The sequence below is a fragment of the Callospermophilus lateralis genome, chromosome X (genome assembly GCF_048772815.1).
Source record: "Callospermophilus lateralis isolate mCalLat2 chromosome X, mCalLat2.hap1, whole genome shotgun sequence".
NCBI classification, from domain to species: Eukaryota; Metazoa; Chordata; class Mammalia; order Rodentia; family Sciuridae; genus Callospermophilus; species Callospermophilus lateralis.
In genome coordinates, this window is record NC_135325.1 from 96,828,485 (window position 1) to 96,841,248 (window position 12,764).

Here is a 12,764-nt window from a genome sequence, read left to right on the forward strand (position 1 = left end):
TTCAATCTAATTCCTAAGTCTTTAATCCATTTCAATTTGAGTTTTGTGCAGGGTGAGAGAGATAGGTCTGATTTCATTTTTCTACATATAACTATTCAGTTTCCCCAGCACCATTTATTAAAAAGACTGTCTTTTCTCCAAAATATATTTTTGGTACTTTTTTCAAATATCACATGGCTGTAGGCATGTGGATTTATTTCTGTGTCTTCTGTTCCACTGGTCATCATGTCTATTTTTTTTTTTTTTTTTTGTGGACACAACATCTTTGTTTGTATGTGGTGCTGAGGATCGAACCCGGGCCGCATGCATGCCAGGCGAGCGCGCTACCACTTGAGCCACATCCCCAGCCCCATCATGTCTATTTTGATGCCAATACCATGCTGGTTTTGTTACTACAACTCTGGATTATAATTTTAGATCAGGTATTGTGACATTTCCTGCTTCACTTTTCTTGCTTAGTTTTGCTTTGGCTATTCTGGGTCTCTTATTCTTTCAACGAATTTAAGAATTGTTTTTTTCTAATTCTGTGAAGAATGTCATTGGTATTTTTATGAGGATTGCATTGAATCTGTGTATTGCTTTTGGTAGAGTGGCCATTTTGACAATATTGATTTTTCCTATCTCAGAACATGACAGGATGTCTTTCTATCTTCTAAGGTTTTCTTCAGTTTCTTTCTTCAGTGTTCTATAATTTTCATTATAGAGCTCTTTTACCTCCTTGGTTAGATTAATTCCAATGTATTTAATTTTTTAATTTTTTTTTTGTTTTGGTAGTTGTGTTTGGAGAGCATGTCTTTATTTTATTTGTTTATTTTTATGTGGTGCTAAGGATCAAACCCAGTGCCTCACACATGCTAGGCAAGCACTCTGCCAATAAGCTGCAGCCCCAGCCTATATTTAATTTTTTTTTAGGTTATTGTCAATGGGATAGTTTTCCTGATTTCTTCCTTGACTGAATGACTGTTGAAGTACAGGAAAGCTATGGGTGTTGATCTTGTATCCTGCTACTTTGCTAAACTCATTTATAAACTCTAGAAGTCTTCTGGTAGACTTTTAAGGTTTTCTAGACGTAGGATCATGTTGATGGAAAACAGATAGTTTGGCTTTTTCTTTTCCTACTTGCATCCCTTTGATTTCTTTTTCTTGCCTGATTGCTGTGGCTGACGTTTTGAGGACTATGTGGAATAGGAATGGTGAGAGTGGACAGCCTTGACTTATTCCTGATTTTGGAGGAAATACTTTCAGTTTTTCTCCATTTATCATGATGTTGTAAGCCAACTCTTGAGAGTTGGGTAGGGTTTAGTAAACATAACTCAGGGAAAATATTCCAAGCAAAGGGAAGAGCAATGAGGGTGGGGATAGAAACTAGTGTGGCTGTGTGGGAAAGCTCTACCAGCAGTTTTGCAGAGCAAGGACAGAGTGTAAGGCAGGGAGAGGCAGGAGGGACTGGGGAGGTTGTCAGGGCTGCAGCAGGAAGGACTTTTGTGTCTCCCTCAGGGTGCTGGAATTTCTGAGGGCCATTGGAAGTCTATGCAGAACAAGATAGTCTGTCAGGCTGCTCTGGACTTAAAGCGGTGGTGGTTCTTGGACAGAGTTGCACACAACTGTAATCCCAGCAACTGGGGAGGCTGAGAAAGGAGGATTGCAAGTTCAAGGCCAGCCTTAGCAACTTAGCAAGGCCCTAATCAATTTAGCAAGACCCTGTCTCAAAAAAATAAAAAGGGCTGGGGGTGTGGCTAAGTGGTTAAGAACTTTTGGGTTCAATTCCCAATATTGAATCAATCAAGCAAGCAAGCTGTGGTTCTCAGCAGTACCAATTTGCCCCCCGGGCACACTCAGAAGATCTATAGGCAGTCTATGGAGTTTGGAGGACATATTTCTGACATCTAGTGGCAGAAGCCCATGATGCTTCTAAACATCCTGCAGTACATAGGACACCACCCTGTCCCATGACAAGTTTCTAGTAGCTCAAAATGCCAGATAGTGTAAGGTTGAGAAACCCTGAAAATAGTAGCAGGAACTCCACTGAAAAGGAAGTGTTGTTGATGTTCTATTTAATTTAAATTTCTACATTTTCAGGAATATATGGGAGCAATTTCCCTGGTGTGTTTTTTTGTTTGTTTGTTTTTCATTAAAGTTCAGATCCCTTTTAGCTCATCTGAAAACTTGACCTTTATTTTTTTCCTGGAGGCATTTGTTTTCCCAAGGACTGTATCCCAACCTATACTCAGTGATGTGCCTGAGGTCTTGAAGACCACAGAATAAAATATTTCTTTCTTTCTTTTTTTCTTTTTTTTTTTTTTGCATTGGAGATTTAGTGCAGGGGCACTTAACCACTGAGCCACATCCCCAGACTTTTATTTATTTATTTTTTGAGCCAGGGTTTCACTAAGTTGCTTAGGGCCTTGCTAAATTACTGAGGTTGGCCTCAAACTTGTGATCCTCCTGCCTCAGCCTACCAAGTTGCTGGGATTACAGGCATGCAGCATCATGCCCAGATTTCTCTCTCTTTTTTGTTTGCTGTGTTGGGCATGGAATCCCTGGCCTCAGGTGCCGCAGTCTCTGGCTGGGCACAAATCACGAGTCTCCACACAGCTTGTAGATTCAAACAGCAATTCTTTATTCCCGAACTCACACCGGCCGTCTACAAACACGTTCTGGGGGAATCCACGTTCTCTGCCCAAATCCACTACTCCTGGGCTTCTGTCTCTCAAATATACTGTCTGACCCTAAGAACTCAAGAGGAACTCAGCAGCAGGATACGCCCTATTCTAAACGGGGAACACCCTAATCTCCTATTATGCTAAACCGCCCTATTCTAAAGGGGGAACACCCTAATCTCCTATTATGCTAAACCAGGGACACCCTAAACACGGATCCGCCCTGGTCCTTGAGCAAGGTCACCTTTCAGGAGTCCTTCCACTAGACAGCATGGGAGTAGCTGGCAAGGAAATTGTCATACCTACTTGGCTGATGGCTCCCAGCACTCAGGCATGCTAAGCAAGTGATTTCCATGGAGCCATACCTCTACCCCCTTCTTTTCCAAATAGATGGTATGAGATGTGGAAACATGAGATTTGGGAGCATGTTTACATCAGGAGGTTCCACCTGTGTGTTGTGTGACCTTCAGTACATCACTTTACTGATCTGAGCATCCATCCCTATCTCTCAAGTGAGGATAGTATTTGCTGCACATGGCCCTAGGTACTTGAGATGATTTCAAGCAATTATATATGTGAAATAGTTTATAAGTGTATATATAACCTTATGCATGTAGAAGGGATCATCACTGCATTGGAGCATCACTGTAACAGCTCTTCAGCTCATCCCAAGTCCCCCCAAAAGGCACTTACACAAGTATGATGTTGGGAGGATCCTAAGGCCTCAATCTCTGGTTCTGTTAGAGTGGTCACATCTACAGAATCTCAGAGCACTGTAAATGAAGGCAACAGAGAGTAAGAACTTCAATGATGAGACTAATTATTCTAAAGGAATTTTCTAAAAGCAGAAATAAAAATGCAGTTTAATGACACCATGAGAACTGCATGCCTGATTACCCTTCTCGGCTCTTGCTGCTTCCTCTGTTCTAAGGGAAAGTGGTTAGTGGATGGGGTTGAAGCTGGCTATCCTCACAAGGAAGCTTCTACATGGGGGTAACAGGTGGGGGTGAGAATTAAGCATCATCTAGTGTTTGAGATTCCATATCACTTTGATTTTTTTTGAGGGGTACCCAGTATTGAACCTAGGAGTGCTTAAGCACTGAACCACATCCCCAGCCCTTTTTAAAAAATATTTTATCTAGAGACAGGGTCTCACTGAGTTGTTCAGTATCTCGCTAAGTTATTAAAGCTGGCTTTGAACTTGCAATTCTTCTGCCTCAGCCTCCTAAGCCACTGGGTTTACAGGCATGCACCACTGCACCCAGCTCACTTTGATATTTTTATGACCTAAGAACTCAAATTATTCTATTGTGTTTTTGAGAGAAACAAGACACATGGAACAATTACTTTTGTCTGTACTACGTATGTAGATCCAAATTTTAGATAACTAAAGAAAATGACATTTAGCTTATTGGTTTGGGTCTGTGTGTGTTTGTGCAATCCCCACACCCCCCACACATACACCCTCATCTACTCTTCACCCTCCTGGTCAAATATTTCATCTATGAGGTTTGCATGGAATATTCTTTTGGGGTGTGCTCTTCTTTTGTTTTCTAAAAGAAGCTGGAGCAGATCTTCGTGGCCTACTGAGGTTGAGAATCTTCTAATAACCTTTACATTTTGATGTATTTTTGATAAAAGATGGAAATTCCTGTAAATAACATATCTTATGCTATGTTTGTATAATTTTTAATTGTTAAGGGTTTCTTCAGTATATTTGTGTACCCCTCTGTATCTTGTGCCATGGATTACAGTATCTCTTCCTCAACCCCAAAGACTATTCTGCAATGAAGAGCCAAATAATTGCTTTTGGGATTTCCACAAATCTTGTTTCAGGATTAGAGTTGTAATTGTTCTGTTCAGGGCATCACTAAGAAGATGGCCTGGCATTTCTTACATAAACCCACATAAATGCTGCTTTATTAGTTTGAAAATATTTTGTAACATCTGTTGATTTGTTTCTTGGTAGGTACCTTCCTGGGTTCTAGAAAACATGGAGAAGCCAATTATATTTGGGCTAGAAACTAATTGATCAGCTAATAAAACTTACAAGTATGCTATTTTGACTATGACCCCCCCAAAGAACTAGAATCGCAAAGGTAATAAAAAGAAGGTAAAGAAGACCAGGGGAACACTGAGCATTATTGCCTCCAAGAAAACAAAAAAATATTTCCACATGCTTAAGAGCTTTGTGTGTGTGTGTGTGTGTGTGTGTGTGTGTGTGTGTGTGTGTGGTGCTGTGAATTGAATAATCCAGGGCTTCGTGCATGCTAGGCAAGCACTCCACCACTGAGTGATATTGCCAGCCCAAGAGGTTTTTTGTTTTTTTTTTTGGTATATTGTGCTTATCCCCTGTGTGTCACCTATTACATGTGGCTGTAGAGTGACTTGTTTCTAAGAACTTAATATTTGGGATAGAGTTGGTAAGGTCTCTAGGGCAACCTTAGAGTTTCCATTGAATGCTTATGAGAGCTGCCTACTCTAGTTATAACTATGGGCTGGAATATCAAGACATCACCATCAGAAATTCAGCTAACCAAGAGGCTTTGCCATACATAGTACCTTTGTTCTGAGCAATGAGACACTTGTACTCAAGGATGTCAGAGTATTCTTAGAGGACTCTATGATATCATGACTCTCAGAGATGCCTAAAGCTGGGTCTTACTAGCACAATAGTGAGGATGGGCCTGCAGCTTGGAAAAGGTCCTGGGATCCTATCACCTTCTCCCCTTTCCCAGGGCAGTCTGGTGGCTTTTTAGACTTGTAATGGCATCACTCAGCTGCACCTGTTTAGATCTGCCCAAATCTAATATGCCTTGTGTTTTGAGCCCAGAAGCATTTCACTGTCCCCTACTTTGACTCACTAGTTATCTTTTCATGTCATCACTTCTCAATCTTCCAACTGGACTATGAGTCCTTGAGGGTGGGAACCATGACTTAGCTTACTTCTCCACAATTCCTGTTATCTGTGCACTTTACAGATACTTCAATATATGTATTGGCTGCCTGGATTCACATGAAAAGAAGAGAATGTCAACATTTGACCTAGACTTCATTGCTGAGAGTCATCAACCTTGCTAGGCACAGGCAGGAGAGGAAGGAGAAGGGAAAGGAGTAAGAAGATAGACAGGGAAGAGTGTGGTAGGGTGAAAATGAGGGGAAGAGAGGGAAGAAACTGATGGGGAATGAAAATGACTGGAATTACATAGGTGGAAAAGAAAATAATTCAAGATTTAGGGTATGGAGTTCTGAAGAAAGTCTATGGTATTGAAGAGGGGTTCCATCCCCTCTTTCTTGTGCTCTAGCATACAACACCCCTGCCTAGGGCCCTCTCCCTAGATTTTCCTCAATTCAGGAAGAAGCTAACAGAGTGATGACCTACAGGTGTCTCCAAAGCAATTCTCTGTAATGAGCCCAATATCCTTCATACAAATTGTCCCCACTGCACACTTGGGGGCAAGTGAGGCACAGTCCTCTCTTTTCCCTGGCATTCTGTCCAGCTCTAGGCAGTCCTGGTGAGCAGGGCAGGGCATGTATAACTCCTGGGGATTCAACAGTATGCAAAATCACCTTGGCCTGACAGGCCATTAGCAAAGTCAGCTTCTCTCAGAATGGTCTGGAAGAGCCCTTTGAAGTTCTGGGGCAGGATGTCTGTGAACAGGTTGTACTCAGGCAAATGTGGACACATTGCTGCATCACTAGAACATGAACCAGCAGATGCACACCTCCAGCAGGGTCCAGGACAGGAATAGGGGCCTAGAGTTCTGGGGAGACTGGACACCCTGGTGCTTTGAGGCTCATGGGGGTGGGGGGAGGTGACAACGTGGGAATTTGGGATGGGGAACTCACAACCAGTCAAGGGCTGAGCTGGTAATCCTCTAGCTAGCTCCTCTGCCTCACCTGCTGCTCTCACCACTGCTCTCCATCTCATGCTTCTGTGCCACATCTCCATACTTACCTGCACTAGTGTCTGAAGAGGGTGTAGTTTGGAAGAGTCTGTTCTTAGCAGAGAATTCTAAGGTTTTGAATTGAGAATTCAAAAGATTTCCAATCTGGAGAGCCCTGGAAGTGAGATGGTCTATAATTTGTTGGCATCTTGGCTGGGGGTAGGAGGTAAAGTTTCAGCTATGGATTTAGTGCCTGCTTCAAATAAGGAGTCTTGTTAATCTGCTAGAAAATCTTTCCTGCCTCCTTCCACCCACTCACTCTCCCACCCAAAACATTTCTTAAGATGTTATTTTAGTTGTTGACAGACCTTTATTTTATTTATTTTTATGCGGTGCTGAGAAATGAACCCAGTGCCTCACACATGCCCAGCAAGTACACTTCCGCTGAGCCCCAGCCCCAGCCCCCTACCCAAAGCATTTTGCCTGCAAGGAGTCTCTTGTCACTTGCTTGCATGGAAATTAAGAATCCCACTCTCTCCCTATCTCTCACCATGCACTAAACTCAACTCAAAGTGGATCAAGGACCAGAGATCCTGCACCTAATAGAAGAAAAAGTAGGCCCAAATAGTCATTATCAGATTAGGCTCCGATTTCCTTAACAAGACACTTATAGTACAAGATATAAAATTAAGAATCTATAAATGGGATGGATTCAAGTTGAAAAGCTTCTTCTCAGCAAAAGAAACAATCAGTGGGGTGCAGAAAGCACCTACAGAAGGGAGTAAATTTTTACCACACATACATCAGATAGAGCACTAAAGTCTAGGATATATAAAGCACTCAAAAAACTGAACACAAGGGGCTGGGATTGTGGCTCAGCAGTAGATCACTCACCTAGCACGTGCGAGACCCTGGGTTTGATCCTCAGCACCACATAAAAATAAATAAATAAAGGTATTGTGTCCAACTACAACTAAAAAATAAATATTAAAAAAAAACTTAACACCGGGGCTGGGGATGTGGCTCAAGTGGTAGTGCACTCGCCTGGCATGGGTGCGGCCCAGGTTTGATCCTCAGCACCACATACAAACAAAGAAGTTGTGTCCACCTAAAACTGAAAAATAAATATTAAAATTCTCAAAAAAAAATTGGCCTTTTAAAAAAAAAACAACAACAAAAAAAACTTAACACCAAAAAACAAATAACCCATTCAATAAATGGGCTAAGGAACTGAACAGACACTTCTCAGAAAACGGTATACAATCAATCAACATATATATGAAAAAATGTTCAACATCTCTAGCAATTAGAGAAATGCAAATCAAAACTACTCTAAGGTTTCATCTCATTCCAGTCAGAATGGCAGCAATAAGTGTTGGCAAGGATTTGGGGGGAAAGACTCAGTCATACATTGTTGGTGGGACTGCAAATTGGTGCAACCAATCTGGAAAGCAGTATGGAGCTTCCTTAGAAAACTTGGAATGAAACCACCATTTGACCCAGCTATCTCACTCCTCAGTTTATACCTAAAGGACTTAAAAATAGCATACTATAGTGAAGCAGCCACATCAATGTTTTTAGCAGCACAATTCACAATAGCTAAATTGTGGAACCAACCTAGATGCCCTTCAATAGATGAATGGATAAAGAAAATGTGATACACACACACACACACACACACACACACACACATACACACACAATGGAATGTTACTCAGCATTAAAAGAGAATATAATCATGGCATTTGCAGGTAAATGGATGGAGTTGGAGATTATCATGCTAAGTAAGCCAGTTCCAAAAAACCAAAGGCCAAATGTTTTCTCTGATAAGTAGATGCTGATCCATAATGGGGCTGGTGGGGGGGAGCGTGGGAGGAATGGAGGAACTTTAGATAGGGCAAAGGTGAGGGAGGGGAAGGGAGGGGACACGGTAGTAGGAAAGATGGTGGAATGAGACGGACATCATTACCCTAGGTACATGTATGAAAACACGAATGGTGTGACTCTACTTTGTGTACAACCAGAGACATGAAAATTTATGCTCTAATGTATACTATGAACTGAAATGCATTCTGCTGTCATGTATAACAAATTAGAACAAATAAATAAAATTTTCAAAAAAAGAATCCCACTCTCCCTGCCTCCATGCCAGGCCCTCACCATGTGCCACTCATCAGTGGCCCAGGGCTTCTAATACCTTGCTGCTCACCAAAGCTTGGCATACAGGAAGTAAGAGTTCTGCCATTTTGGAATGTACTACTGTGGGGCTTGGTGATTCAGGCTGTGGTTTCAGGCATGCTGTGGCACTATGAGGTTCATAACATTTGGTCTGACAGGATCTACATGGGCATCAAACTAGTGGACAGGACTGAGGCCAGTTATTTTCATTAATAGTATTTGTAGCCCTGGAGTGAGTGTGCTCACTGGTAAGAGTGTCTACAGGATTCCTTCTAGCTTGGCTACTGGGCATTTTCCCTAATGAATGAGAGCTCAGAATACAAGCTCCCAGCTTCAGGGCAGTGGCATGCTCTTGCTGGCTCCTCTGCTTTTTTATTCTGTTATGGTTAGTCTCTTCCTCATTGTGATTGAGGTAAGTAATGTTATTGAGCACTCACAATATGCCTGTCCTTGTTCAGAGTGCTCTGTATGAATTACCTCATTTCATCCTCTTTTTAATCCCATGAAATAAGATCCCCGGGGCTGGGGGTTGTGGCTCGGTGGCAGAGCATTTGCCTAGCATGTGTGAGGCACTGGGTTCGAATCTCAGCACCACATATAAATAAATGAATAAAATAAAGGTCCGTCAACATCTAAAAAAAAAAAAAAGAAAAGAAAAGAAATAAGATCCCCATTGTACATACGAGGCTCAGAGAGGTGGAAGCACCTGCTGGGATTTGAATCCCTTCTGTGTTCAGAGTCTGTGTTCTTCCTACTGAGATACACTGTCCCTCACACTCACCTTCCTCACCACAACATCTCAGCAACACCATTTGTGTGCAGAACCTCAATGTATATGGTGGTGTCTTCCAGGCCGAGAGCTCAGTATTTCTTCTGGGTAATGAGGATATTTATAGCATTTTTCTTCCTTTGCCAGGATTGAGATCAATTGCCTCATGGCAAGCAACCTCTCCATATACATAGCATGATTCAGGGCAGGCATTCTGAGACTTGGGAATTTCATGGGCTAATAAAATAAAACCAGGAGCCGAGCATGGTGGCACACTCTGTAATCCCAGTGCCTTGGGAGGCTGAGGCAGGAGGATCGCAGGTTCAAAGCCAATCTCAGCAATTTAGCAAGGCCCTAAGCAACTTAGCAAGAACCTTTTCTAAAACACAAAAAGGGCTAGGGATGTGGCTCAGTGGTAAAGCAATCTTAGGTTCAATCCCTGGTACCAAAAAATATAAATAAAATAAAACTGAGTCCTGATATAGTGTCATCAACTTTTCATTTCACCAGTTAAGGCCATTTAAAAGAATATCATTTATAATACACCTACTATTAATAATAATAGTAGGAGTAGTATCTAGCCATTAGAGTTTTTGATGTATCAGGCATTGTTCTCAGTGTTCACATGAATTTTCCGAAATTTATGTGAGTTTAATCCTCATTAAAAAAAGAAAAACTACCTTTTGGTCACTAGTCTTGTAGTCAGGATGGGGGAGGAGAGAGAATGAGAATAAAGGAAATCTAAAATTATAAAAGGGGCAGGACACCCCCACTTCCTCGGACACCCAGCTCTGGGGCCCCTACTCTGCAGAGAAGTCTATCTCTGTTCTATCATTTAAATAATTGCCTAGGCATTTCTTGGGTGTTCAGTCTTCAACATTCCGGAGAAATGTAACTTGGCCCTGATTCTCATCACCAGGATCATCATCCTGTTGTCAGTTAAAAGTCAAGAGGTGGACCTGGGTGGGAACTCTCTGAAAACTTCTATGGGATCCCCAATAAAACTGGGGTACAGGAAAGGCACATTATCCATCTCCTCTTTGAGAGGACCCACTCTCTCCCTTAAGACTGTCCCCTTTTGGGGCTGGGGATGTGGCTCAAGCGGTAGTGCGCTTGCCTGGCATGCGAGCAGCCCAGGTTCCATCCTCAGCACCACATACAAACAAAGATGTTGTGTCCGCCGATAACTAAAAAATAAATACTAAAAATTCTCTCTCTCTCTCTCTCCCTCTCTCACTCTCTCTTTAAAAAAAAAAAAAAGAGTGTCCCCTTTCCCTTTTCCTATCTCTTTAATAAAACTCATGCCTTGTTACTCTAAAAAAAAAAAAAAAAAAGAAAAGAAAAACTGGGGCTGGGGTTGTGGCTCAGAGGTAGAGTGCTCACCTGACATGTGTGAGGTACTGAGTTCGATACTCAGCACCACAAAAATATAAAATAAAGATATTGTGTCCACCTATAACTAAAAAATAAATATTAAAAAAAGAAAACCTGGCTGGGAATGTAGTTCAGTGGTAGAGCACTTGCCTAGCATGTATGAGACCCTGCGTTCTATCCCCAGGACCATGAAGAAAAAAAGAAAGATTTTTCTGCCTATGGACAAAGCATCATTAAAGTCTCTCTTCCCAGTGCTGTCATGTCTCCTGAAGAGCCCAAACAGCTGCATAGGCTCATCATCAGAGGGCTGAGCTTTGAAATAATTAATGAGAATCTAAGAAGCCATTTTGAGCCATGGGGAACACTCATGGACTATGTGGTAACAAGAGACCCAAACACAAAATACTCCAGGGGCTTATCACTTAAGCCACTGCAGAGGAAGGGGATGTAGCCATGTGTGCTAGGCCACACAAGGTGGATGGAAGAGTTGTGGAACCAAAGAGAGCTGTCTAAAGAAAAGATTCTCAAAGAATAGGGGCCCACTTAACTGTGAAAAAGAACTTTGTGGCAGTAAAGAAGACAGAAGAACATCATCTATGGAAAAATGGAAGTGACTGCTCATGACTGAGTCAGCAGAAAGAAGAGGGGCTTTGCTTTTTTTTTGGGGGGGGTGGGTACCAGGGATTGAACTCAAGAGCATTCAACCACTGAGCCACATCCTCAGCCCTATTTTGTATTTTATTCAGGGACAGGGTCTCCCAGCTCAGAGCTTTGCTTTTGTAGCCTTGGACAACTATGACTGTGGATAAGATTGTCATTCACAGATACCATACTATGAATGGCCACAACTGTGAAGTAAAGAAAGCGCGGTAGAAGCAAGAGATGGTTAATGCTTCATTCAGCCATAGAAGTCAAAGTGGTTCTGGAAACTTTGGTGGTAGTCATGCAGGTGGCTTTGGTGACAATGACAATTTTGGTCATGGAGGAAACTTCAAGTGAGTATGGAGGCTTTGATGGCAGCTGTGGGGGTGGTGGATATGGTGGAAACATGGATGGCTACAATGGATTTGGTAATGATAGAAACAGTTTTGTTTGTCTATTTATTTATTTATTTATTTTTGGTAGTGGGGATTAAACCCAGGGGTGTTTAACTACTGAGCCACATCCTCAGTCCTTTTTATTTTTTATTTTGAGATAGGTTCTTGCTATGTTGCTGAGGCTGGCTTTGAACTTGCGATCCTCCTGCTTCAGCCTCCCAAGCCTCTGGGATTGCCACTGTGCCTGGCTAGAAACAGTTTTGGAGATGGTAGAAGCTACAAGGATCTTGGCAATTACAACAATCAATCTTCAAATTTGGGATCCATGAAAGGAGGAAACTTTGAAGGCAAAAGCTCTGGCCCCTATAATGGTGGAAGCCTATACATTGCCAAACCACAAAATAAAGGCAGCTAGGGCGGTTCCAGCAGCAGCAGCAGCAGTATCTATGGCAGTGACAGAAGGTTTTAATTACTGCCAGGAAACAAAGCTTAGCAGAAGAGGAGAGCCAGGGTGGTGACAGGGAAACTACAGGTTACAGCAGATTGGTCAATTCAACGAGATACAGTGGTGGCAGGGCTTAGCTGCTTACAAAGAAGCCATATTCTAGACAACATTCATGTGTATGGGGGAAAAAAAACCTTGAGGACTGTATTTGTGACTAATTGTATAACAGGTTACTTTAGTTTTAGTTCTGTGGAAAGTGTAAAGCATTCCAATGACGTTTTTTTTTTTTTTTTTGGTGGGGGTGGGGGGGCAGCACTCACTGAATACAGGGTCTCACTGAGTTGCTTAGTGCCTCGTTTTTGCTAGGGCTGGCTTTGAACTTGAAATCCTCCTGCCTCAGCCTCCTGAGCCACT

At 42.2% G+C, this 12,764-nt stretch overlaps 1 pseudogene; it reads left to right on the forward strand.

Annotated features, from left to right (window-relative positions):
* Positions 1–11,127: 11,127 nt before the first annotated feature.
* Positions 11,128–12,374, forward strand: LOC143638651 (heterogeneous nuclear ribonucleoprotein A1-like; annotated as a pseudogene).
* The last annotated feature ends 390 nt before the right edge of the window (positions 12,375–12,764 follow it).